This window comes from Rattus norvegicus, chromosome 12 (assembly GCF_021556685.1).
Source record: "Rattus norvegicus strain SHRSP/BbbUtx chromosome 12, alternate assembly SHRSP_T2T, whole genome shotgun sequence".
Classification (NCBI taxonomy): Eukaryota; Metazoa; Chordata; class Mammalia; order Rodentia; family Muridae; genus Rattus; species Rattus norvegicus.
This window is the reverse complement of record NC_141545.1, coordinates 9,750,805-9,775,623: the sequence shown is the minus strand read 5'-3', so window position 1 is coordinate 9,775,623 and position 24,819 is coordinate 9,750,805. Positions and strand designations below refer to the sequence as shown.

At 37.0% G+C, this 24,819-nt stretch overlaps 1 pseudogene; it reads right to left on the bottom strand.

Annotated features, from left to right (window-relative positions):
- The window catches only part of Vmn2r116l-ps33 (vomeronasal 2, receptor 116 like, pseudogene 33), a 101,986-nt pseudogene extending 78,445 nt beyond the window's left edge, over positions 1 to 23,541 (bottom strand).
- Positions 23,542 to 24,819: the final 1,278 nt, after the last annotated feature.

The window sequence follows — 24,819 nt, the reverse complement described above, 5'->3', positions numbered from 1 at the left end:
CCGACACACCTTCCAGAAGAGATGTAGGTCACCTGGTGTTTGACCTTCCCCACTATCTCAGTTCCCTCTATTATATACGCCTACACCCATATAGGCCATAGCTGACAGATGACAAGGTAGAAGAGCTGCCCATAGACACCCTCACTTATTCCATTCCCTGAGACAGATACCTGCTGCCCATCCCACCTCTGCCAGAAGCCTAGGTATGCTGTCTGCCTGTTGGTCTAAACACACTCTCTTGGTTCCCTCAGAAAAACAACCCTTATCATGATAGGATTTAGTTTTGATGCTGTGTCAATTCAATTCACACCCAAAAGCTGAGGGTTCCACCCCAGCTGGATTTGGTTGGCCTTAAAGAAATTCTGTACAGCCAATGGCTGGGCGGGTAGACTGAGGTGGGACCTAGGGTTTTGCTTGGGCTACAACTGGGTGAAAGAAGAAAGCAGGCAGAGATCACCATCACCAGGAAGAAGAAAGACTAGACTTAACGGCCTTCAGATATGTGAGAATCAAAGAAATTGGCCACAGTGGCCACCTCCCCAGTTGTATTTGGGGTATCAGAGATTAAAGGTTTAGACTTTAAAAGATGTTACCTGAGAAATGCCAAAGGGGAGTGTTTGCTGGGAGCTGGAAGAATTGGAACTGCCCAGCCTTTGAGATAGTCAAGAGATTTGTAGTTAACTGGTGTGTGTGTGTGTGTGTGTGTGTGTGTGTGTGTGTGTGTCTTTCATTTATGAATACAGAGGGCTCTGGTAGGTGGTTGGGACAATGACCTACTGGGAGCATAAAGTGGTTTAGCTAAATTTGCTGCTACATTATCCAACCACAGACCATATATGCAAGAAGACCAAGTCAGCTACCCACCTACTCACTTCCTACGTTTTCTAGGTTCTATTGGGCAGACATCATATCCTCACCCATAGGCCATGCCTGCCAGAAGAACATAGAGGCTACTTATCACATCCCTAAGTCCCCTTCTCCTTCTTTGATCATGTCCCATTCCTCAACTGGGTTAGGCACTTCCTGCTAGAGTAGAGGCCACTCCACCCCAGAACTTCAGACCCAAAATATGGACTTGAACACTTTGCTGAATCTCTTTTTCCCTTGTCTCAATATGGTCACTTTGAATTAATCTCCTTTTTCTATTTTCCACTAAAAAACAAAGAAAAATTTTATATACCTATTTTAATTACATTCTTTTCCTTTTCCAGCCTCCTAGATTCTTCCTACCTCCCCACACATACAATGCATGTTCTTTTACTATCCCCTATTTCTCCCTCAACATAACACAAATCAAAAGCAAATGTCAAAATAAACAAGCAACCCTAAGAAGAAAAGCAATGGAAAACAAAATAACAAATCACCCCCCAAAAAATGAAATAAAAATTTGGAGTTTATCTTATGCTCCAAACTGTTTGTGATTATGGTTGATAAACCTGGTGACATTCCATCAGAGAAAATGTTTTTTTCCCTTTCTCAGCATATATCAAGCCATGAAGTTTAATTGTTGCTATAAATACTTGCATGGATATGGGGTTATCCATTTGTGAATGGAAACCTACCAGTGGCTATACTTATAAAGAAAAATGCCTCTGTCACCCTCAGAAGTTATCAGTTGCCAATATCTCAGGTATGCTATTGACAACCTTGCTACAATCCATTCTAGAATTATTAGCTGGCATGATCTCACTCTAATATTTGTGACTAATCACATTGGCAGTGAGTTTATGTGTTTAATAATCATGTCATATCCAGAGGACATTTCTAAGCACTCCCCTCTATTCTTATATTATTCTCTCTTTTCTCTCTCTCTCTCTCTCTTCCTCTCCCTCTTCCTCCCCTGCCTCTCCCATGATATTCCTAAACTTTGGTTGGAGGTAGGTCCTTGGTAGAGATGTCCCATCTTGTGACTAAACACAGTTGCTTAATTTCAGCACTTTGAGCAGTGATCACTCATTGTACTAACTTCTAGCCACTACAATAAAAGCTTCTTTGGTCAAGGTGTAAGTAGCAGAAATCTCTGCATAGAAAGAAAGATTTTTTTTTCTCCAATGGAATGTCAGTGGGTATATCAACCATACCTGACAAAATGACTCCTTAGGAAAAAGCACCAATAGGTTCTGCTCTAAGGCCTATGACTTTTCTAGACTTGGGTTTTGGCTGTGCTTACAGTATCAGGAATGAATTCTCTCCCTCAGAACAGGCCTAAAACATAATCAATAGTGGTTGTTTACTCCAACAAGTAGGGTTGTTACTATCTTACCTTTGGATATGTTTTACCTAGCAGGTTGTTATGGAATGTAGGGTCTAGCATTAGACAAGACCTCTGATGGTTTCCAACACCTTCAGCACCAAACAATCTATCTTTTAGCACTTCAAAAACCATCCATCAGAGAGAGTTTCTTGGTCAGATCAATTGTGACTTCTTTGTATTTTATAACAAATGGTTTCTACAAGGGGTCTTAATATTTAGTTATGGTGGGCAACCAAAATAATGGCACTAGATTATATTGTTTTAGGTGACTTTGTGCCTTCTCTGACTAATAAATAGTAGGAGTAGTCAGAGTTTGACATTGAGATTCTCATTAAATAATCTATGACTACTAGGAATAGCACTGTTAACTTATGTAGGATACTTTGTTTCAAATCATTTTTAAGTAGCTTACAAATTAGTTCAGCATGGTAAGGCTTTTTACAGCCTTAGTTTTATTTTAAATTTTTATTGAATATTTCTTTATTGACATTTCAAATGTTATTCCCTTTCCTGGTTTCCTCTTCATAAGCCCTCTATCTTCTCCCCCTCCCCTTCTTCAAATTCCGTGGGGGACATGACTGAATACACAGAAATGCAGACAATTCTGAGACTGCAGATTAGACTGCCACTTCTGCCCACCTTTGCCCACATTCCTGGCACAAGAGTAAACTGCACAGCCTTACTGAATCCAGTCAGTCATAGCTACCTGCACCAGAATTCCATGGGGGAGAGAGCTGGACCCTCAGAAGTGCAGACATTCCTGAGAACTCAGAGGAGACTACTCTCTGCCCACATTCCTGACAAAAAGGAAATCAACTAGTTCTATCTCTGCTCCCTGGGCATAGGAACCTAGGAGCAGTCAGTGGCAGGATGCTTCTGATTCCTGCCTGTGTCAAGAGCTGAAAGCCAGTCACTAGGAGTGCCTACACGCCTGAGAGCAGAGGTAAAACTAACTTTTCTGCTCCAAGTGACCTGCCTAGTGGACTCAGGACACATAAAGGCAGAAGTCCTCTCAGACAGGGCACTTCTGGTTTCTGGGTGTGCCCAGAACTGAACTGTACTGATCCCACAGCTCCCTGCTCCAAAATCCTGTGGAGGAGAGAGATGAACACTCAGAAGTGCAGACAATCCTGAAAACAGAGTACAGACTGCCTCTTCTGCCCCCATTTGCACACATCTCTGGCCCAAGAGGAAACTACACAGCTGTAGTTTTAGTATACCTCTACCAATCCTTTTTTCTGTACCCCTGTACTTATTTCTATTTAAACTTGTCTATCACTGTCTCCTATGTTCTGGGATTAGACATATGTACCACTACACATGAATCATCTTGTTTTTTAAACTTGGATCACATGATCACAGGATTTCCAAGTATACTCTACATGTGCTTTGGATAAGCCTTCCGTTGATCCTTGTTCCCCATTCCTCTTCATTGTGTTACCTACTTGGACACTTCTGCCTCCGTGATTCTCATTCCCAACTGACATTTTATCAACTTCCCGCCTAATTGCACCCCAAGCCCTGCCACCAGACATCCATTTCTAGTTTCCACATGTACTCCATGTCAAACACACAAATCATCATATGTAGAACTTTTATATGTAAAAGAACAAATGGCATATGTCTTTCTGGGTCCAGGTGATGCTACACAGCATATTTTTTCTTGTTTGACCCATTGACCTAAAAATTCCATGATTTAAGTTTTATTTACAATTAAGACGTATTCTATTGTGAACATGTACCATATTTTCATTACCCATTAATCAATTTATGATCATCTAGGTTGATTCCAGTTCTTGGATATTGTGAATAAAGTAGTAAAGAACATGGATATGCAAATATCTTTGTAGTAGAATATAAAGTTCCTTTGGTGTGCATACCAGGACTTGCATGTAGAGGTTAGAAGACAACCTTGGATGTTATTCCCCACCGTTTACTTTGTCTGAGAAATAGTATTTGTATGTATTACTGCATGTGACAGGTTCACTGCCCTTTACCTTCTTGGAATTATCTAATCTCTGTTTTCCACCTCATCATGGTAGTGGTGTGACTTAAAACAAATGCTACTGCGCGTTGTTTTATGTGGGGTTTGGTTTATCTGAACACTGGTCCTCATGCTTGCATGACAAGCACTTTATTACTGAGTCATCTACATACCCCATTTCATGTTACTGTTGGAGTGAGTTTCATTTTCTTGCTGGATGGCTTTTTATTTCAGTATTAAAATGTACTCTTAGACATTTGCAATACTGTCTTAATAGTAGACATTGATGAAAAGGCATGATGTAAAGAAAGTAAATGCCCCAAAAAGGAAGAGCTGTAGAGTGTCATCTTTTAAGCAAGGTGAGACCATAGGAATCATGAATACAAAGCAACTGCAGTTACTGGCATTGGAAGTACACAAAACTGGCCAATCCACTGGAGACAGGGAAAGAACCACAAGGCTCTGACACATACTTCTAAACTATTGGCAACTAATAGATTTTGAGGAAAGGAAAAGTGTATCTAATTGTGTACCCACCAGTCAGCCTACCAGTGCATAGTCCCAAGGCCATGGTCACACAGATATCGCAGGTTAAACTCAGTGGTTCACAACATAAAATGTCATGAATATAGGAAAGTGATTTTGAAGGAAGAAGGGGTGCTTGCAGAGGCAAAAGAGATCAGAGAGTAGAAGGGCAGAGGAAAAGTATTCAGAATGCATTGTATTTCAAAGAATATTTATTGATAAAATTTATTTGTCTGCATTTTAAGAAATAGAGGTTATTTTCCAGTTTTAATTAAAACCATAAAAAGAACTTTTTCAAGCATTTTCATTTAATATTTTATAATTTTATGTTTGGTTTGTAAGTTTAAGGTTTTTTGGAAAAGGGTAGGTTATTTTTCTACACACGGTTTCTCTGTAAAGCCCTGCCTGTCCTAGAGCACACTAGGGATTGTCTCAAATGCACAGCGATCTGCTGGCTTCTGCCTCCAAATTTTTAAAGTTAAAAGCTCAATCTAGTTTTATTTTTTAAAGTTTATCATACGGTATATGTATGTGTATGTTTAAGTGTATGTATATGGCTCTTTCTCTCTTTGTGTTCCATTTATGTGTGGATAACTGACAAAGCTTGAACAGGGCTATGTAAGACTTGGAACTGGAATTACTACTGTGAAGTGCCTGACCTGGATTCTGGGGATGGAACTTATTGTGTGAAACAGCAGTGCATGCTCTTAACAGCTGAGTCATCAGTATTGAACATAGTAAAAAAAAAACCACTCAACTTTTAGACATGGGCAAACAACTTAGTTAGGATCTCTACTACACCCAAGGCTTCACCAGATAACTAGAACACAGTGACATCACTTACGTAAGTTATCTAGACAGTCCATGTGTCAGAAGCCATCTATCTGCAGCTAAAGGCTGGTAGGCGACTTTTCTTAGATGGTTCAATGTGACCTGTGATGAATAAGGTCTTGGAGGTAAGGCATTAGGAATGACATCTCAGGATTGATTCTTGATATTTATATGCCTTTCCTGTCTTTATTAAATTAATATAATAATCCCTGGGCCCACCCTTTGGACAGACTTTCTGCAGATCAACATCCCAAAATCAACAAGTCTAACCCAGAATTGTTCTTGTCTAAAAGAACTGCAGAGACAAAAAAACGGTGGTGAAACTAAGGGAAAGGAGGTCTAGAGACTGACCCAACTTGAGATCAATCTGAAGAGGAGGCTGCAAGGCCTGACACAACTACTGATGCTATGGTATGTGTACAGACATAGCCTTGCATGACTGCTCTCCAAGAGACCCAAAAAGCAGCTGACTGAGACAGATTCAGATATTCACATCCAACCAACAGACTGAAGTTGGGGATCCCAGTGGTTGAAATAGGGAAAGGCTAGAGGTTGTGGTGGAGGGCAACCCATCGGAAAACCATTAGTCTCAACTAACCAGAAGTACAAAGATATGTTAGCTATTGAGCCACCAATGAGGCAGCATACAGTAGTTGGTCTGATCCCCCAACACATATACTGCAGAGGACTGCCTGGTCTGGCTTCAGTGAAAGAAGAGGCACCTAATCCTAGAGACTGACTTGAAGCCCCCGGGGAGTGGGTAGGTCTGTTTGGGTGGGTTGGGGAGAAGTGGGGACATCCTAGTAGAGACAGGAGAGGAGGAATTGGATGAAGAACTGTTAGATGGCAAATGGGGAGGAGGATAATGACTGGATTATTTAAAAAAAGCATTAAATATAATTAAAAATAAAAGGAAAAAAAAGAAAATCTAGTATCTCTTTTCAAAGTGTTTGGTTCTCCTTGTGAGTGACTTTGTCAAGCTGAGGAGGAATTAAATGAACTCCCAGCCATAGGGGCCATGGAGGACCTATGGATTAAAGAACATAGGGAATCTTTACTTAAACCCCCACTGTTTTACAATAGGATGATAATTTGCCTGAAGCCAGTTTGTTCTTCTCGCCTTAGAGGAACTTAAAGACAAGAAAGTTAAAATATAGAAAGGAACCTTTACTCTTGTAGAAATAAGTTATGACACCTTCCCCAAAGCAATACTCTTCTCCTGTGGCTACTTTCCAGAGAGGACCCAATCTATGCTTAGCTCCCTGCATCCACATCTACTGGAGGGTCTATAAGCCACCATTAAGAGCCATGTTCTGCTCTGCACTTCCTGAGAGATGCCACCTTTATCAGTCGTTTGACTGAAGATTCTGATCTTGATCCTCAATTCAGAGACTTCTGTTAGAGACTGAACCTGATCTTCAGCAGATACATTGCATAGGTGAGAGGCCTTGGGAGATATATAGGTTTAACATCTTAGTTAGAAATTTAGAGTATGAACATTATGTGAAGATCCTCAGCATAATAAAATAAAACGTTTGTTATACTAACTATGTGTATATACCTTGATGCTCATGACAGTTGGCTTAGTTGGCAGGATATGCAAGACCTTTACAAAAGTTAAAATTAAGGTGGCTTCTTGCTATCCCAAGTGCGTCCACAGTCTCAGCCCAGAAAGTAGGGTCGATTCTTTACTGCAGGTCTTGCCTCCTTGAAGACTCATGTTTCTGTCTTATGACAGAGTAGTGGAGATATATTCCCAGGAAGAAAGGTACCAGAACCCTAAGGAGGAACCTCTGTGACAGGGCTAACTCTCATAAAGCCATATGCTCTACCCTAAGACCAGGTAGCAGGAGTAGGCCACTAAGAATTACATGAGGGACTGGATGAGAATAGCAAGACGAACAGATCTTAAATGCAAAAAACTGGTAAATCAAGCCTACTCTAACTGCAACCAAAATTGGTACTTCAGAAAAGACAAATTCCTCTAATTTGTGGCAAACAAATTGACAAAATGCAGAGACCAATAAGAAAAGAAGAATTAAGAAAATGAATGTACCCACAGGAACATGGGTTTGTTCTAAGATGCCCACTGACTCTATGTTTCTTAATGTCACATTCTTACCCAGTCACCACGAAAAACTCAGTGTCTCTTGAGAAAAGTTTGTGGTCCAGTGTTTGTGAGTCACTCCATAGCTTGAGTGTTACTAGCTGAGTCATTAATTAGCCCTAGTAGGTTTTAAATAATTTTTCTGGCCCTTTTGAAAAATAACTACATAAGTACTTCTTGTGGCTGTGTGAGAAATCCTACTTCACATGGTTTTATTTTTTCTATCTGTAGATTTGATTGATGTACTACACCAAAAGTATTTTTTATGTTTATAAAGTATAATATTCAGCTCTCTTAGAATATTTCTTTTAATTTAAAATTCTCTTGGCACACTATTAAATACATAAACTCCTTTTCAAAAGAAAAGAACTACCTTATATTTGACTTTTGTTATCCATGGTCTCTGCTTTTATGTCTGCCATATACTGAGCACAGTTTCATATTCATGAGTACCCTGTAGTATGGGGACTAACTGCACACAGCAATTACTACTAAGGATTCTAGGCTTGCAATCATATTGAATGTATGAAAACTGAAATACAATCAAAATCTTATTTTTGTAGCGTTTTGAAGTATATACTCAGAAGTGACACCTTTCCTGCCATGTGGCATGCTACACAGTGTGTAAATCTGTCTTTACCTTGGATGAATGGGTACAGTAGTTTTGCATCTGTGGGACCTACTCTTTTGTTCAGCAGTTTGAACTATGTATAAACTGTACACTCGATAAAGTTTTTAGAATAGATATTCAGTTGTGAAAACTGGTTAAATAAAACTAATATTTCTGACCTCGTTGATCCTGGCCCAAAACTCCCTGCTCCCAAACACCGTCAGAGAGAGAACTCACTGCCCAGACCGGTGGGCACTCCTGAGACTGCAGGGCAATATAGACCGCCAGTACTGCCCACCCTTGCCCACATCCCTGGCCCAAGAGGAAACTGTATAGTGTTTCTGGGAACAGGAAGATAGGGGCACTATACACTGTGGTCCAGACACCTACCAGAACAGAAGGGACCCAGTGAAACAGCTCCCTGCACCCAAATCATGTGGGAGGGAAACCTAGAGCTTCAGAGGAGCATACATGCCTGGGAAGCCAGAGAAGCCTACTCTCTGCCCACATTTCTGACTCTACAGGAAAACACCTAGTGCCATCTGGGCCTCCTGTGCACAGGGTCCCAGATGAAGGTGGGGCAGGCCCTTCTGGTTCCTGCCTTCACGGAGAGCTGATACCCAGCTCTGAGAAGCAACTCCAGTCCTCAGACCAGAGGTAAGCCCAACTTTTCTGCTCCAAGTGACCTGCCTGGTGGACGCAGGACACACGCCCACAGGAACACCTGAAGACCAGTAGACAGGAACGTATACTGTATACACGAATGAAATAAGAAGACTCTGTTCCCATAACTGGCTGAAAGAGAACAGGAAAACAGGTCTACAGCACATCTGACACACAGGGCTATAGGACGGTCTAACCACTGTCAGAAATAGCAGAACAATTTAACACCAGAGACAACGTGATGGCAAGAGGTAAGTGCAGGAACCCAAGCAACAGAAACTAAGATTTCATGGCATCATCGGAGCCCAATTCTCCCACCAAAGTAAACACTGAATAGCCAAACACACCAGAAAAACAAGATCTAGATTTAAAATCACATTTATCATGATGATGGAGGACTTCAAGCAAGACATAAAGAACTTCCTTAGAGAAATGCAAGAAAACACAAATAAACAAGCAGAAGCCTATAGAAAGGAAATGTAAAAATCCCTGAAACAATTACAGGAAACCACAATCAAACAGGTGAAGGAATTAAATTGGAAATCGAAACAATAAAGAAAGCTCAAAAAAAGACAACCCTGGATAAAGAAGAGCAAAGGAAGAGACAGGGAGCCGTACAATACCTTTCTACAAATCCAGCCCTACAAAGGATAATAAATGGTAAAGCCCAACTCATGGAGGCAAGCTACACACTAGAAAAAGCAAGAATCTAATAGTTTTGCCACAAAACAAAGAGAAGACAAGCACACAAACATAATCTCACATCCAATTTTAATATAACAGGAAGCAACAATCACTATTCCTTAATATCTCTCAACATCAATGGACTCAATTCCCCAACAAAAAGATACAGATTAACAAAATGGATAAGCATTGAGGACCCAACATTTTGCTACCCACAGGAAACACACCTCAGAGACAAAGACAAACACTACCTCAGAGGAAAAGGCTGGAAAACAACTTTCCAAGCAAATGGTCTGAAGAAGGATCTTTGAATAGCCATTCTAATATCGAAGAAAATCGATTTTCAACCAAAATTCATCAAAATAGATAAGGAAAGACACTTCATATTCATCAAAGCAAAAATGGACCAAAATGAACTCTCAATCCTAAATATCTATACTCCAAATACAAGAGCACCTACATACATAAAAGAGAAACATTACTAAAGCTCAAAGCACACATTGCACCTCACAAAATAATGGTAGGAGATTTCAACACCCCACTCTGTTCAATGGACAGAACATGGAAACAGAAATTAAACAGAGGCATAGACAGACTAAGAGAGGTCATGGACCAAATGGATTTAGCAGATAATTATAGAACATTCTATCCTAAAACAAAAGGGTATACCTTCTTCTCACCACCTCATGGTACTTTCTCCAAAATTGACCATATAATCAGTCACAAAACAGGCCTCAACAGATACACAAATATAGAAATAATCCCATGCATCCGATCAGACCATCACGGGCTAAAGCTGGTCTTCAATAAAAATAAGGAAAGAATGCCTAGATGTACATGGAAGTTGAATAATGGTCAACTCAATGATAACCTGTTCTAGGAAGAAATAACGAAAGAAATTAAAGACTTCTTAGAAATCAACAACAATCAAGGTACAACATTATGGGACAAAATAAAAGCTGTGCTAAGAGGAAAACCCATAGCTCAGAGTCCTGCAGAAAAACAGGAGGGAGCATATATCAGCAGCTTGACAGCACACCTAAAACTCTGGAACAAAAAGAAGCAAAAACACACAGGAGGAGTAGAAGGCAGAAAATAATCAAACTCGGAGCTGAAATCAACTCAATAGAAACAAAAAGTACTATACAAAGAATGAACAGAACCAAAAGCTGGTTCTTTGAGAAAATCAACAAGATAGATAAACCCTTAGCCAGACTAACCAGAGGACACAGAAAGTGTGTCCAAATTAACAAAATCAGAAATGAAAAGGGAGACATAACAACAGAATCAGAGGAAATTCAAAAAATCATCAGATCCTACTACAAAAGCCTATATTCAACAAAACTAGAAAATCTATAGGAAATCAACAATTTCCTAGACAGATGACAGGTACTGAAGTTAAATCAGGAACAAATAAACCATTTAAACAGCTCCATAACTAATAAAGAAATAGAAGCAGTCATTAAAAGTCTCCCAACCAAAAGAGCCCAGGTCCAAATGGTTTCAGTGCAGAATTCTATCAGATCTTCATAGAAGACCTCATACCAATACTATCCAAAACTCCAAAATTATATGAACATTGAAAGAGTAGCAGAAAAATCATTTACAGCAGGAATAGTAAGTATATAATTATTATTGTACCTCAGCTTTCTCCACAATTGCCGGGAAATTTATCTGATGCAGAAGATACATTCATAAAGTTTGGGATTTACAACCAAAATTTTGTTGACACCATAGACTTATCATTTTATTTAGGCTACCACTCCATGTTTGTTCCTGAGACCTTAGTAATTTAACCTGGAACAATAAACTGTGCAGATTCAAAGGAGTGCCTCAAGGCTATAAGAATAGCCCCAATAATTGTTCATGTGACACTAAGATAATCACTGTAAAAGCCACCTAAATCAGATTGCATACTATAAAGCTATGTACATATTTTGATTGTCATATACAATTAAGGACACTGTTCATAATTATATGGAGACAGTAACTGATGCTACAGTACATGATGCCTGAACAAGGTAAAGACTATGTGAAAAGGCCAGACACCTCAACAAAGTTTTTAGGTGTGTTATGGACTTGCACAAGATTTTAAATAATTTAAATATCCTCTAGTCCCAAGGAAAAATTCAGTTGCACACCTAATTGGTATGTTTGCATGCTGGAGGAATCACATACCATATTTACAGATTATTATCAAACCCCTCAATAAAGTTACTAGAAAGGCATTTAATTTACTATGGGGACAATTAAAGAGAAAAGCTTTTAAGGAAGCTCATATTTGAACAAGCAACCCTGACACATATTGAACCAGAATGATACCTAAATTGTGGATAACATATTTATTGGTGAGTATGGCAATTGGGGACTCTTCATAAAACAAAAGGGAGTTCACCAACATTTGCCAATTCAGTTCTATTGCAAACACTTCCCTTATTCAGAGAATAACTACTCTCTCTTGAGAATCTAATCTGATCATTTTCGAGGTATTCTGGGCCCTACACTCAGTCATTGCCAACCACTCTATGTTCATAAGGGCATCCATTCCAGTGATGAATTGGATCTTCTGGAAGGCAGGCTTAGGTCTGTGAGGAAAAGTCTTACATTGGAAATGGTACTGATATGAAATCCTTTGTGACTTTTAGTGCTTTATCACATTGAGGAAATTGTTCAGTTGCCTATAATCTCCATCTGTAAACCACACTCAACTCCTTTTAAAGAGGCACCTATTGGTTTATTGGGATCAATGGAATGGTCACAGCATTTGGCTAATTCATGGTTTAATTATGGCTCATCAACCACTGATGGAACCAAAACTAAATGGAAAGCTTTATCCTATAGTCTAGGGGATGGAATGGCCATTACTGACGAAGGAACCACCAAATCAGCACAAATGCTGAAGTAACATCAGCACTCTTGGCTATAGACAAACAGCTAAGGAAGGCAAAAGGAAAAATCTATATCTACTCTGGTTCATGGTGCCTGTGCAATGGTATATCATTCCAACATAATGAAAAACCACCAACTAAATAAAGGATAAAGATATATGGTCAAGGAAGGCAGAGGTGAAAAATCTCAAAATTTAGCGAATTCTTTAAAATTTATGTAGCCCAGGGAGACACCCACACAAATAATACAGAAAAAAACTATAAAAATTGTGATAGTGAACAAATTAACATCACGTTCAGTTAAGATTCGAATATTAAAACTTGTAAGGGGACAAATTCAGAATGAATAAGCAAGGATGATAAATCACACACTTAGTAAACTTTAATGTTCACACTTACCACTAAAAAATGAGGGCAAATGGAGAGCCTAGTTAAATTAGGACAACCCTATGAGAATAAATATTAGAAGGAACCCAGACTGGCAAATTAAGAAACCAGAGAATGTTAGCATAATTATTAAGGAAGAAGTCCTAAGGTTACACCAAAAATTGGGACATATAGACCATATGCTTTTTTCTAGTGGTTTGATAACAGGAACCAGAAGTTATCTTGGCAGACTTGTAAAGAGCTATTAGAGACTGCCTCATTTGTCCAGCACTTAAACCTAGATTAAGACATTGAGTGTTACCTGTAACATGATCTCATAACAATTTAATTGTAGAATACAAATAGATTTCATTGGACTATATGTCTTCATCCTTCTAGACGTAGGCACAGGTCTTGGATTAGCTAAAGTTTGTCTTAGATCAGACCTGTTCACACCAATATACACAACCTAGTGTTGGATAGCCAGATAAATCTGCCAAGTAATTGTTGAGCCAGATCACTAAACACAATTTCCAAGATCTAAAGACCAGAGGTTGTCCCAGTCTATGGAAATACAAGGAGACATTCATCTAGCATGAAAGGCAGCTGCACCTAGTAATAGAAAAAGATGGAATGAACTATAATATTATAGTAACCAAGTTATTACAATTTAAAGATATTCTTTGAAATTTTATTCTATGAGTTAATTATGAGACCAAGATTAAAGAGAGCCTCTTTTTAAGGTATTAAATCAGACTTAGAGTTAGAACAACCACCATATAATTCTAGAACACACAGAATAATTCTTTATAACAGAAGTACTCAAACTTTAAATAGACAATATGTGTTCCCTGGAACAGGTGATGCAATCTGGAAAACAGGTAAGAAGGGAAATCTGAAACTTAGGAAGTTAGATGATCTATAAGCATAATGTGTCTAGGACATAATCCAATATACTTGATCTACAGTTCACCAGGATAGTAATCATTTTATAATTAATTTATTCAGCACTGTGGTTAACTGGACATTATACCCTTTGCTCAGACAGAGAGAAACAGCATATGGCAATGTATGGCCATAAGAAATTATACCCTAAGACTCATAGAAAGTTTTACCAAAAAAGAAAGAACTTGAGATGGAACAATGCCAAGATATTGATCAGGGCTAAAGCACCCAGGATATTGTTCCTTGGATTCCTTCCTTTGAATTCTATACATTTAATATTACCCAATGAGACAATCATAGACTCTATAAAGTATGATTTTTCACCTTACCATCGCCAATACCTTTGAATTCATCAGAATTAGGGACACCATCACCTTCATCAACAACAACAACAGCAAAAGGAGCAATGAAAAAATTAACTATCATACCAACAGCTATAATAATAAATAAACCAAGTTAAGTATTATATTGGTGACTTCCTTTAATGCACCATGAATGGACTCCTACCAGAATACAGGGACCATGAACACTATATCCTAAACTTGCCATATACCAAACATGCATTCAACGCTCAAAACATGCTCATTGAGAAACAATTATTAATACAGTTTGGGACAGATAATGTGTTAAATTGAGAAGTGCTAATGCCCATATTGCACCAACTATGAGAACTACAGTCACCAATAACCAAGAAGAAGATAAAAACATCATTTGCAATGAAAGAAACCGACTGAAATGCCATTTAACACAGATTTGGAGAAACATCACACCAGCATCATTCATCTACAATTTCTACTAGAAAGAAATATCTCAAATCATTTTTACACATTATAATGAAGAACAAGGAGAAAATAATATTTGAGATGCCAGGGAAGGAAACTCCATATTTAACTGTGAATTATCAAATAACAGCATCCTTTGCCATATATGTGTGTGTGTGTGTGTGTGTGTGTGTGTGTGTGTGTGTGTGTGTGTGTGTGTGTGTTTGGTTACCACTACAATAAAAGTATCAGATTTGAAAATGAAAATGTATATGATTATCCAAATTGGGACAAGAATGAGTAGCCAGTTCAATAGACTGAGGAGACATCAACATCAACCCCAATAAATCCATGCAATCTCATGATTTGGCAGAATTGAATCTTTGACCCAGACGCTGATAGGACAACATCATAAAAGCATTCTCCATCTTGGAATACAATACCACGATCATATGTATTTCACCATTTTTAGCTATACCCAAAACTGAACAGGCAAAACATGATTGTGTTGCATGTGGCCAAGTATATGAACGTACCCTACTATGGCAAAATAGACATATGGAATAAACACCTGATATGAAATCTGGAAGATTATTCATTTCCTTCTAGAAATGAATAGCTAGACATTCCAGCATTGGTGACACAACATTACAGATTTCCATTGATCTTGACTGATTTACTGCCACAACCCTTTGCATCTCATGATACTGAAGCTTCCACACATGAGGAGAACTCATACAGACAATTGGATATTCTGTGCCTCCATGGTATTCTACAGAACTCAGATTATACCATAACAGAGACGGCCACATTTTGTTCAGATGCAACCTATATATCACCACTGGTTTTGAAGCAAAAGGCTTTATCCTTCATAATACAATTTCTGCAATGAGTACCAGCCAATGAAATCTGGACTAATGTACAGACTTATGTCACTTCTTGCATATAGGATGGCCTCACAATGTAAACACCCAATTCATACTGGATTTATAAGGGTAAGCTTATTCAAATTGACTTAATGTCTATCAATGGCTCCATTTCAACTTTTAGTTTGAAAGTACCTGCATTGCCTTTTATTTCAGAATGTGTTTTTTTTAAACCTGGTTTATATCAAACTTGAAGAAAATATAACTTAGGTAAAATATGCACATGCCCTAGGAATCACAGCAATAACCAATGATTTACATACTTTTGATTACTTTATGTTTAATTGCTATAAATTTATTTCTTGCAGTTTTGTTTATTTGTGAGTGGAAGATTCATTTTATGTATTTGGTATGGGATGAATTTATAAATTGTGAAATTCTTAATTTTCCTTATATGTGGTTTTTATTGACACTGTGTATGCCAGCAAGGTGAAGGAATGGCAGAAAATAGCAGAATAGAGCACCAAGAAGCAATCCAAACACAAGCTCCAGGATTTTCTTTTGGCCTTGGTAGTGAAAATGCAGGTAACAGACATGTGATAAGCTGTAAAAGTGAAGGGCGCCAGTACCTTCAGGAGAGGTATACCTCTGTCATAAGCTTTATTCAGCACTATTCACAGTTGGTAAGTTATAAAAGTAACCTTAATGCTGACCATCAGAGATATGAATAAAAAACTGTGATACATGTGGAATTTTATTCAGTTATGAAGAATAAACTGTCATTTCCAGGAAAAAAGATGTAACTGGAGTAAATCATATAGCGTGAACTACCTCAGTCTTAGACAAATACAAAATGTTTTTTCATTGTTAAGTTTTACAATTTAGTTAGATACATGAAACCATATATATAGAAATGATATGAAAATAATCACAAAACTGTCTAGGTGAACCCAGAGGAACACAGGAAGACAGAGGCCTGAAAATGGAGAGAATTACTGGCCATGGAGGCATATGATGAAATACTTTAATGACTTGCAAGAAAACGGACTAATGCAGCCCAGTTTATTAAACTAAACACATTTAAAATTTCAAAAGAAATGAGAGAAATAGTGACCCCCAAATAAGTAAAATTAGAGGTGCAAAATATGACAAAATATCAAATTCCTATAGAATCCAGAGGATTATTAGGAAATGTTTTGCCAACTCATTTTCTTTTTTTTTTTTTTGCTGCTTCAGTGTGTTAGCCTTATGTTTGTGTCTTTCCTGTGTGTTTTCTTCTCCTTGCCCCTTTTCACAGTGTATTCAAATACACTCCCTCCTTATCTGCTGTTCCTTTCACTTCTTTTCAGTTATTTTAAACAAATTGTCATTTTATTAATATTTTTAATATTAATATTAAATATTAATATTAATAATTAATAGTGTAGTACATTCTTAGTACATATCCTTTTTATTTCAGTTTCTTTTTTTTCCCCATGGTCACCAAAGAATTTATTTTTTTTCCTTTTTTTTTTTTATTAACTTGAGTATTTCTTATATACATTTCGAGTGTTATTCCCTTTCCCGGTATCCGGGCAAACATCCCCCTCCCCCCTCCCCTTCCTTATGGGTGTTCCCCTCCCAACCCTCCCCCCATTGCCGCCCTCCCCCCACCAGTCTAGTTCACTGGGGGTTCAGTCTTAGCAGGACCAACTCATTTTCTAAAAAGAAAGAAATCTAGGTTAAAAGGATGAGTCCCTAGCACATGTAACCTGTGAAAACCCAATGATGAATGGCTCAAACAATTCCACAATAGCAAGAAGTACAGGAACAGAACGGATCAAATATGTAATAAAATCATCTCATCAAAGAAGACTTCCAAAGATTAGATACAGTTACTGGTAAATTTTACCAAATCCAAGAGGAATAGCTAACATTAACACTCTTTTATTTCTTCCACAAACAAGAAAGGGAAAGAATATTACCAAAGTGAATTTTAAAAGTTATTGTTTCCCTTTAAAGTCCCAAATATAAAAAGGAAAACCAAATTATTTGATTCCTTATCCTATAGGCAAACTTCGGAACAAATTCTTTGTAAATCACATTCAAGAATCAATGTAATTATATTTTAGTTAAAATGTGTTTAAAAAATTTAAGAAGGATACACTATCAAAATGCAAGTGGATTTTATCTAAAAGATACAAGTTTCACTCAATAGATGCAAACCAATCAGTATATGCAAAATGAAAATATCTTTTTTTTCTATTCTTTTTTTTCGGAGCTGGGGACCGAACCCAGGGCCTTGCGCTTGCTAGGCAAGCGCTCTAACCCTGAGCTAAATCCCCAACCCCAAAATGAAAATATCTTGAGGTAAATCTAACCAAGAAAATCAAATTCTTTTATGATATTAAGACATTGAAGAAATTTTAAAACTTTGAAGAAATAAGTTGAAGAAGATATCAGGAGATCAACTGATCTCCCATGCTCATGGATTGGAATAACTAAGGTAGTAAAAGAGGTCATTCTGTCAAAAGCAATCTTCAGATTTATTAAAATTATAACACAGTTCTTCCCAGAAATTGAAAGGTTAATTTTCAACTTCACGTAGAAACAAAAATCCCACTATTGCTAAAAGAGCTCTGAACAATACGGCATCTATTGGAATTTTCACCATCACTGATTTCAAGCTGTACTACAGAGATATAGTAATGAAAACAGAATGCTATTGGGAGAAAACACACACACACACACACACACACACACACACACACACACACACACACAGACTAATCAATTGTCTAGACTGGAAGAACCCAACACAAGTCCATACACCTACTGAGAGTTTTTGAAAAAGAAGCCAGAAATACACACTGGATAAAATGCAGCCCTTTCAAAAAATAGTGTTGTTCAGATTACATGGCTGCATGCAGAAGAATGGAATTAAATCCATATGTATCCTCTACAAAATGTAAGTCAAAGTAGACTGAAAACCTCAACGTGAAAGCTATACACTGAATCTGATAGAAGAAAGAATAGGGAATAGTCAGGGACTCATAAGTATGAGAAAAATATTTTTGACCAGAACACTGATAGCACAGGCACTAAAGATCAACAATTAATAAATGAGACCTCACTAACCTGAGAAGCATCTGCGTGTCAGTGGATACTCTAATTGGATAAAGTGGCAGCTTACAGAATAAGTTTTTTTACCAAGCACATATCTGATAGGTTACTATCCAAAATATATACAGTATGAAAATTAAACAAAACAACAACAAAAACACCCATAACAACAACAAACTTGGCCTCAAGAAACAAGTAACCCAATTAAGTAATGGAGTACAAACCCAACAAGAAATTATGAAGAAAAGGAAACTCTAATGGAAAAGAAACAAATAAGTTTTCAACATCCTTAGTCATTAGGGAAATGTAAATCAAAAGTACTTTGAGATTTCATCTTATATCATTCAGAATAACCCATATCAACAAAACAATGACAGTACATGCTGACAAAAATGTGGAATAAGGAGAAAGCTCATTCATTGCTGGTCTTCAGTGTGGCAAGATAATCAGAAAGCTGGGGATGTACTTCAAGAACTAGCAATACCACCTTTGGACATATAATCAAAATTAGCTTCATCCTACAACAGACACATTTGCTTAAAGACATACATTGCTGCTCTAGTCACAATACACAGAACATGGATAAACCTGGCATATAGAGATGGCTAAAAAGTATCTGGTACATTTATACCATAAAATATTCTTTGTCCACTAAAAATAAATCATGAAGATTTCATGTAAATGGATTGAACTTGAAAAACATCATCCCAGGTGAGGTAACTCAGTCACGGAAAGTCAAATTTGGTATGTGTTTACTCACATGTGGATGTTGTCTCTTAACTCATCCATCAGCAAGCTACAATCAATGTAATCACAGGAATAAGGAAGAGAGTAAGTGGTTGGATTGAAGGAGGGAGGACATAGAATAGATTGTTATGGAAGGATGAAGGGAGACTAGAATAGGAGGATCAAACAGTGACGGGAGAGGAATGAGTGGATGAAGAAAGAAATATAAGGAGGAATGGCTAGGCCTAAGGAACATTTGAAAGGTCATAACACTTGAAGTGTATATGAGAAATACTCAAGTTAATAAAAAAAAAAGAAAGAAAGGTCATAAGGCAACCTAATACAGTAGAAGCTTTCTGTAACATATACGTATATAAAGGTGTTCCAAATGAAATTCCTCAATAACATGATGCAGAAAAGCCACTCTTGTCACCAAAAGCAACTTTCAGTATGAAGATGTGTTGTATCTAATTGAATTATTGGCCAAAGTATTCCCATCACAAACCCTAAATAATCTAAGCTATTGCCAAGACAATTGGTTTCTTTCAAGAAACTGATAGTAAGTCTATATTGATAAAGACAACACCTACAGAACTCACTGAAGATGTAGAAGTCAATCTAGTGACTACCTAGAGCTTTCACTTCTACAGACAATTACCAATGGGACTAGAAGGTATTCTGCATGTTATTAGAGGAGAAACTAAATATCAACCCAGCTACAAACTTTTCATATACAATTGTGACCTACTTCCAAGATATGCTGCTACAATATTGTTACAAAGCTTGTGGGACTAAGCAAGTAATATCTGATTTAAGTGGAGACCCACACTATGAGATGGGATGAAACACTGCTTGTGCATCTAAGAACCTGAAGTCAGATAGTCCAGGAATCTTGAAGAAAACTAAATACTAATTGAATATAGCAATGTAATGACTCCTAATATTTGTTTTAGGAACATTTATTCCTTACTCAGCCATCAAGAGAGAAGCTTCCTACTTTAGCAAATGGGAATAAATACAGAGACCCATGGCCAGAGTGTATGTATAGACTGAGAGACCTTCAAACATTAGTCGTAAAACGGGGTATTTTCATAAAATACCTACTTTCAGAGCATAGAAAATTTTGTGAAAGAGGATACAGAAAGAGTGTAAGAGCCAGAATTGATAGAGCACACTAAGCATTCAAGAACCTCTAGACAGGACCAGGGCTATACACAAATGAATGTATAGAAACATGCAGCCAGCATGCGCAGGGCCTACACCTGATGGGGTTTTAGAGCATAATGAAGCAATAGACACAAGTTACCATCCGTAACCAAGAGGCTGTCTCCTATTGACAGACATATGAAAATGAAAAAGTGTTTTTTATTCTAAGGGAGTCTCACTGGAGGAATAAACTACTCCATGTGTATACTCCCTGTCTCACCCTTGTTCGGTAACAGAAAACAAACACAACAACTTCTTTGGGGGTCTTGGTCTCATAATGAGATGGTTGGAACATGAATAGGACATTCACATGTCTAAATCTATTGAGGGCCCAGCTCTGAAATGAGAAGTAGACATAAAACCTATTCTTTAATCCAGAAGCTATCTCCAGTTGATAACCAATTGCAAAAAACCAGTTTTTATAAATGGAGTACCACTGGGTATACAAAACACACTTAAGTGCAGTCTCATGCCCAGGAATCGATGGCCAACACAATATATCCAAAGATATTTTGAAGATATGATTTGTCATGTTTATTTTGCAATGCTTTTTCTGGACATTTGTTCCATATATATATATATATATATATATATATATATATATATATATATATATATATATATATATATATATATTCCCAATTTCATTTTTATGGGTTTTCCTTGTGGGTGAATGTATGCAGCACATTCACAAAATGTAAGCCATGAACTTATGAATCTAAACAGAACCATAACCAATGAGGAGATTAAAATAGTAATCAAAAGTCTTCAATTAAAAATGTCCAGGGCCAGAATTATCACACCATAAATCTCCTGGATTTTTAATTCTTCAGATTCTTTTAAAACATTCCTTCTTAAACCATTAAAAAAGAGAAAAGAAACAGAGTGAGCCCTTACAAACTTGTACAAAGCCAGTGTCACTCTACTACTAAAACCAGGTAGAGTTACTGTAGGCTAAAATTTTTGATGAACATAGACTAAAAAAAAATTAAGAAAACAACAGTAAATATAATGTAGAAACACAAAAAGAAGACCATCAACAGTGACCAAGGTGGTTTTATCTTTCAAATTTATAGATGGTTCAGCATATTTCTCAAGGCAATAAATGAAATAAACAACATAAATGGGCTTAAACAAAAATCACCTGATTATTTCAATTGATGCAGAAAAGGTTTTGACAAAATCCATCATACATTCATGGTAAAGGTCTTGAAGAATGTAGAGCTAAAGGCAATATACCACCACACAATAATACAGACACACACATACACACACACATATAGGCAACATCAACCTAAATGGAGATGTAAATTAGTCAGGGATATGCAACACTCCCATTTCTTCTTAATATTGTGTTTGAAGTACTACCTAGAGCAATGAGGCAATACAAGGAAATTAACAAGACACAATTAACCAAATGAAAGTCAAACTATCATTATTTGTAGGTGACATAATGCTATATTTTGGAGATTAAGAAATTCTTCCAGAATAGAAATGATCACTAAATTCAGCAAGGTGGCAGCATTCAAAATCATCCTGCACAATCAATAGCTTTTTTGATACACCAAAAACAAACATACAGAACAGGCGAACATGGACACATACACATTCACAATCACCTAAGAGAAAATATATAAGAATAAATATAACCAAAGAAATGAATAATTTATTCAATGAAAACTTTAAGCTTCTGAAGAAAGGGGAAGAGTGAGACACTAGGAAATAAAATGATATTCTATGTTCATAGACTGGTAGGAGTAGTGTGCTGAAAATGAGCATCCTACCAAAAGCTATTTATAATGTCAATACAATCCAAGTGATAATGACATCTACTTTTTCACAGGAAATAACATGTGCAATTTCAAAGGATATCACAAAGAATCCTGAACTGAGGAAATGATGCTTTAAGGATTACAATTCCATCTTTTAACATATATGAGAGCCATAATAACAAAACAACATTGGTACTGTCACAAAACAGACATGTAGACCAATGGAACAAAAAATCAAACCCCAAACATGAATACATGTAACTTCAACCACTTAACATTTGACTGAGATGCCAAAAAAAGAAAAGAGAAAAAATAAAGAAATCCATATGCTGAAGAAAAGAGGCATCTTCAAGAAATGCATACAAAATATTAAAATTAACCTAGCGTCTGTCAACTTGCACAAAACCTATTTCCAAATGGATCAAAAGCAAAAGTGTGAAGCCTGAAACTCTGAGACTATTAGAAAAAACACATAGTACCCTCCATAATACAGTTGTAGTGAAAGATTCTGTTTGCCCAAGAATTAAAGCTCAGGACAGTATTGGGACTTCATAAAACTAAACATCTTCTGCATAGCAGTCAACAAGGTGTAGAAACAGCCCAGAGAGTAACAAGAGCTTTGCCTACACTTTCTGAGGTTTAATACCCATAACATAGAAAATGACAATTCTTTATAATCCTGGCATTGAATTTTCCATATGCTCACTGTACAGAATGAATGCCAGTGGCTTGCTTTGTGTTATTAGGTTATATTATTGGATATAATTCATGACAATACTAATTGTTGACAACAGGCTAGAAGAGGGCAGGAATAGTGGAGTAATAAGGGGAGAATTGAGTCGCAGAACAGAAAGTAACTAGAATACTTTTGTTCTTTCTCAGGCAAAAACTAATAAACAGAAATAATAAAAATAAATTAGAGACAGTCCTTGGGATATAACAGCAGTATGTTGGATGTAGATAGCAGGGTTGAATGCACACATAATATTTCTAGGCATTGCATATCTTTAAAATCTGACAGAAAATAAACAGAAAATTATTAACTTACTGAATATAGAAATTATTATTGCTTGGATTATCAGATGCAGAATCCACAGTAATAGTAAAAAGAGGTAAAAATGCAGCAACTACTATATCTCCATCCTTGTATACACTAGTTTTTGTCGTTGAAGCACAGTAAGAGCGGTCAAAGGAGTAGACATCACTGGAATACTGCAGAAGCAGGAACATAAAAATCAGAAGAAGCATCATAGGAGTAACTGCAGAGTTTACGTCTGGGTAGAGTTTGAACTTGCAAAGAGAGGAGGTATATACATATCCAAAAATTTGTATTAATTCGTGTAAATTCCAATTTTGTTGTTGACTATGACGGGTACTCTTATTCCCATGGCTTCTTCAACTCAGTTTCTGAATATCCTCTGGAGAGTCTGAAAAACTTTCTTTCTCGGAACTCCAAATTTGAGGTCACACTTGCCAGAAAAAAAAAAACATTATGGAAAATATGTTTGTGGCTCATCATCTTCAATCCCAGGTGCTATGATTTCATCCAGTTTCATTGACAACAGGGCTCCTGAGCCAAAGTCCTCTTGGGAAGACTTGACCAAGCTGATGTCAAAAACTTACCTTCTGCTGTGGATGAAATTATTGTCTTAAGGGATGGGGATGTATCTCAATTGATAGTATGCTTTTCAATGATGCACAAAGTCCTGCGTGTAATCACCAGAGACTCATAAACTGGGCATTGTTTTAAACATCTGCAATCCCAGCACTGGGGATCAAGATACAGAAGAATCAAGATAATCTTTGTAGACACAAAATGCTTGAGGTCAACCTGTACTAAAGACTGTCTCAAAAAATGTTGTCAAAATCCATTTGTATATCCTCAGAATTAATTTTTCCTCATTTAACATGATTTTCTTAGAGTATGTGAGGTGTCTATCCCCATTCCTACTTAAACAGATACAAATGAACTACAAATTATATATATACATATATATATACATATGTGTGTGTGCGTGTGTGTATACACATATATACATATGTTCATATATATAGTGATGTGTATATGCATTAGTGAAACATTTACTAAATAATTACACATTGAATTTAGTTTATCAGCTTTGCCACATTCTACTTCATGTAAGACATTAATAATTTGGGAAATCATATGGCTAGGATAAAGAATACAGTAAGAAATGTGACTTATCTGTCCTTTGTTTTTAACTTTTTCCAATCCTAATAATGCTTTGAAATGGAGACTACTAGTTTTTGTTTCTATATAGGTATCTGTGTTTGGATGTGCACATCATGTGGAGGCCACAGGTCGAAATCAAATGTTTTCCTTTACTATTCAGTGTCTTACGTTTTAGAAAGAAGTTTCTAAGTAAAACTTTTTGATTTACCTAAAGTAAATGAGCAACCAGTTTCTGCCTCTCCAAGGAAGTACTAGGACTATAGATGTATGTGATATGCCCGTATAGTTTATGGGAACTGGGGATCTGAACACAGGTTGTCATTATTTTATGGTCA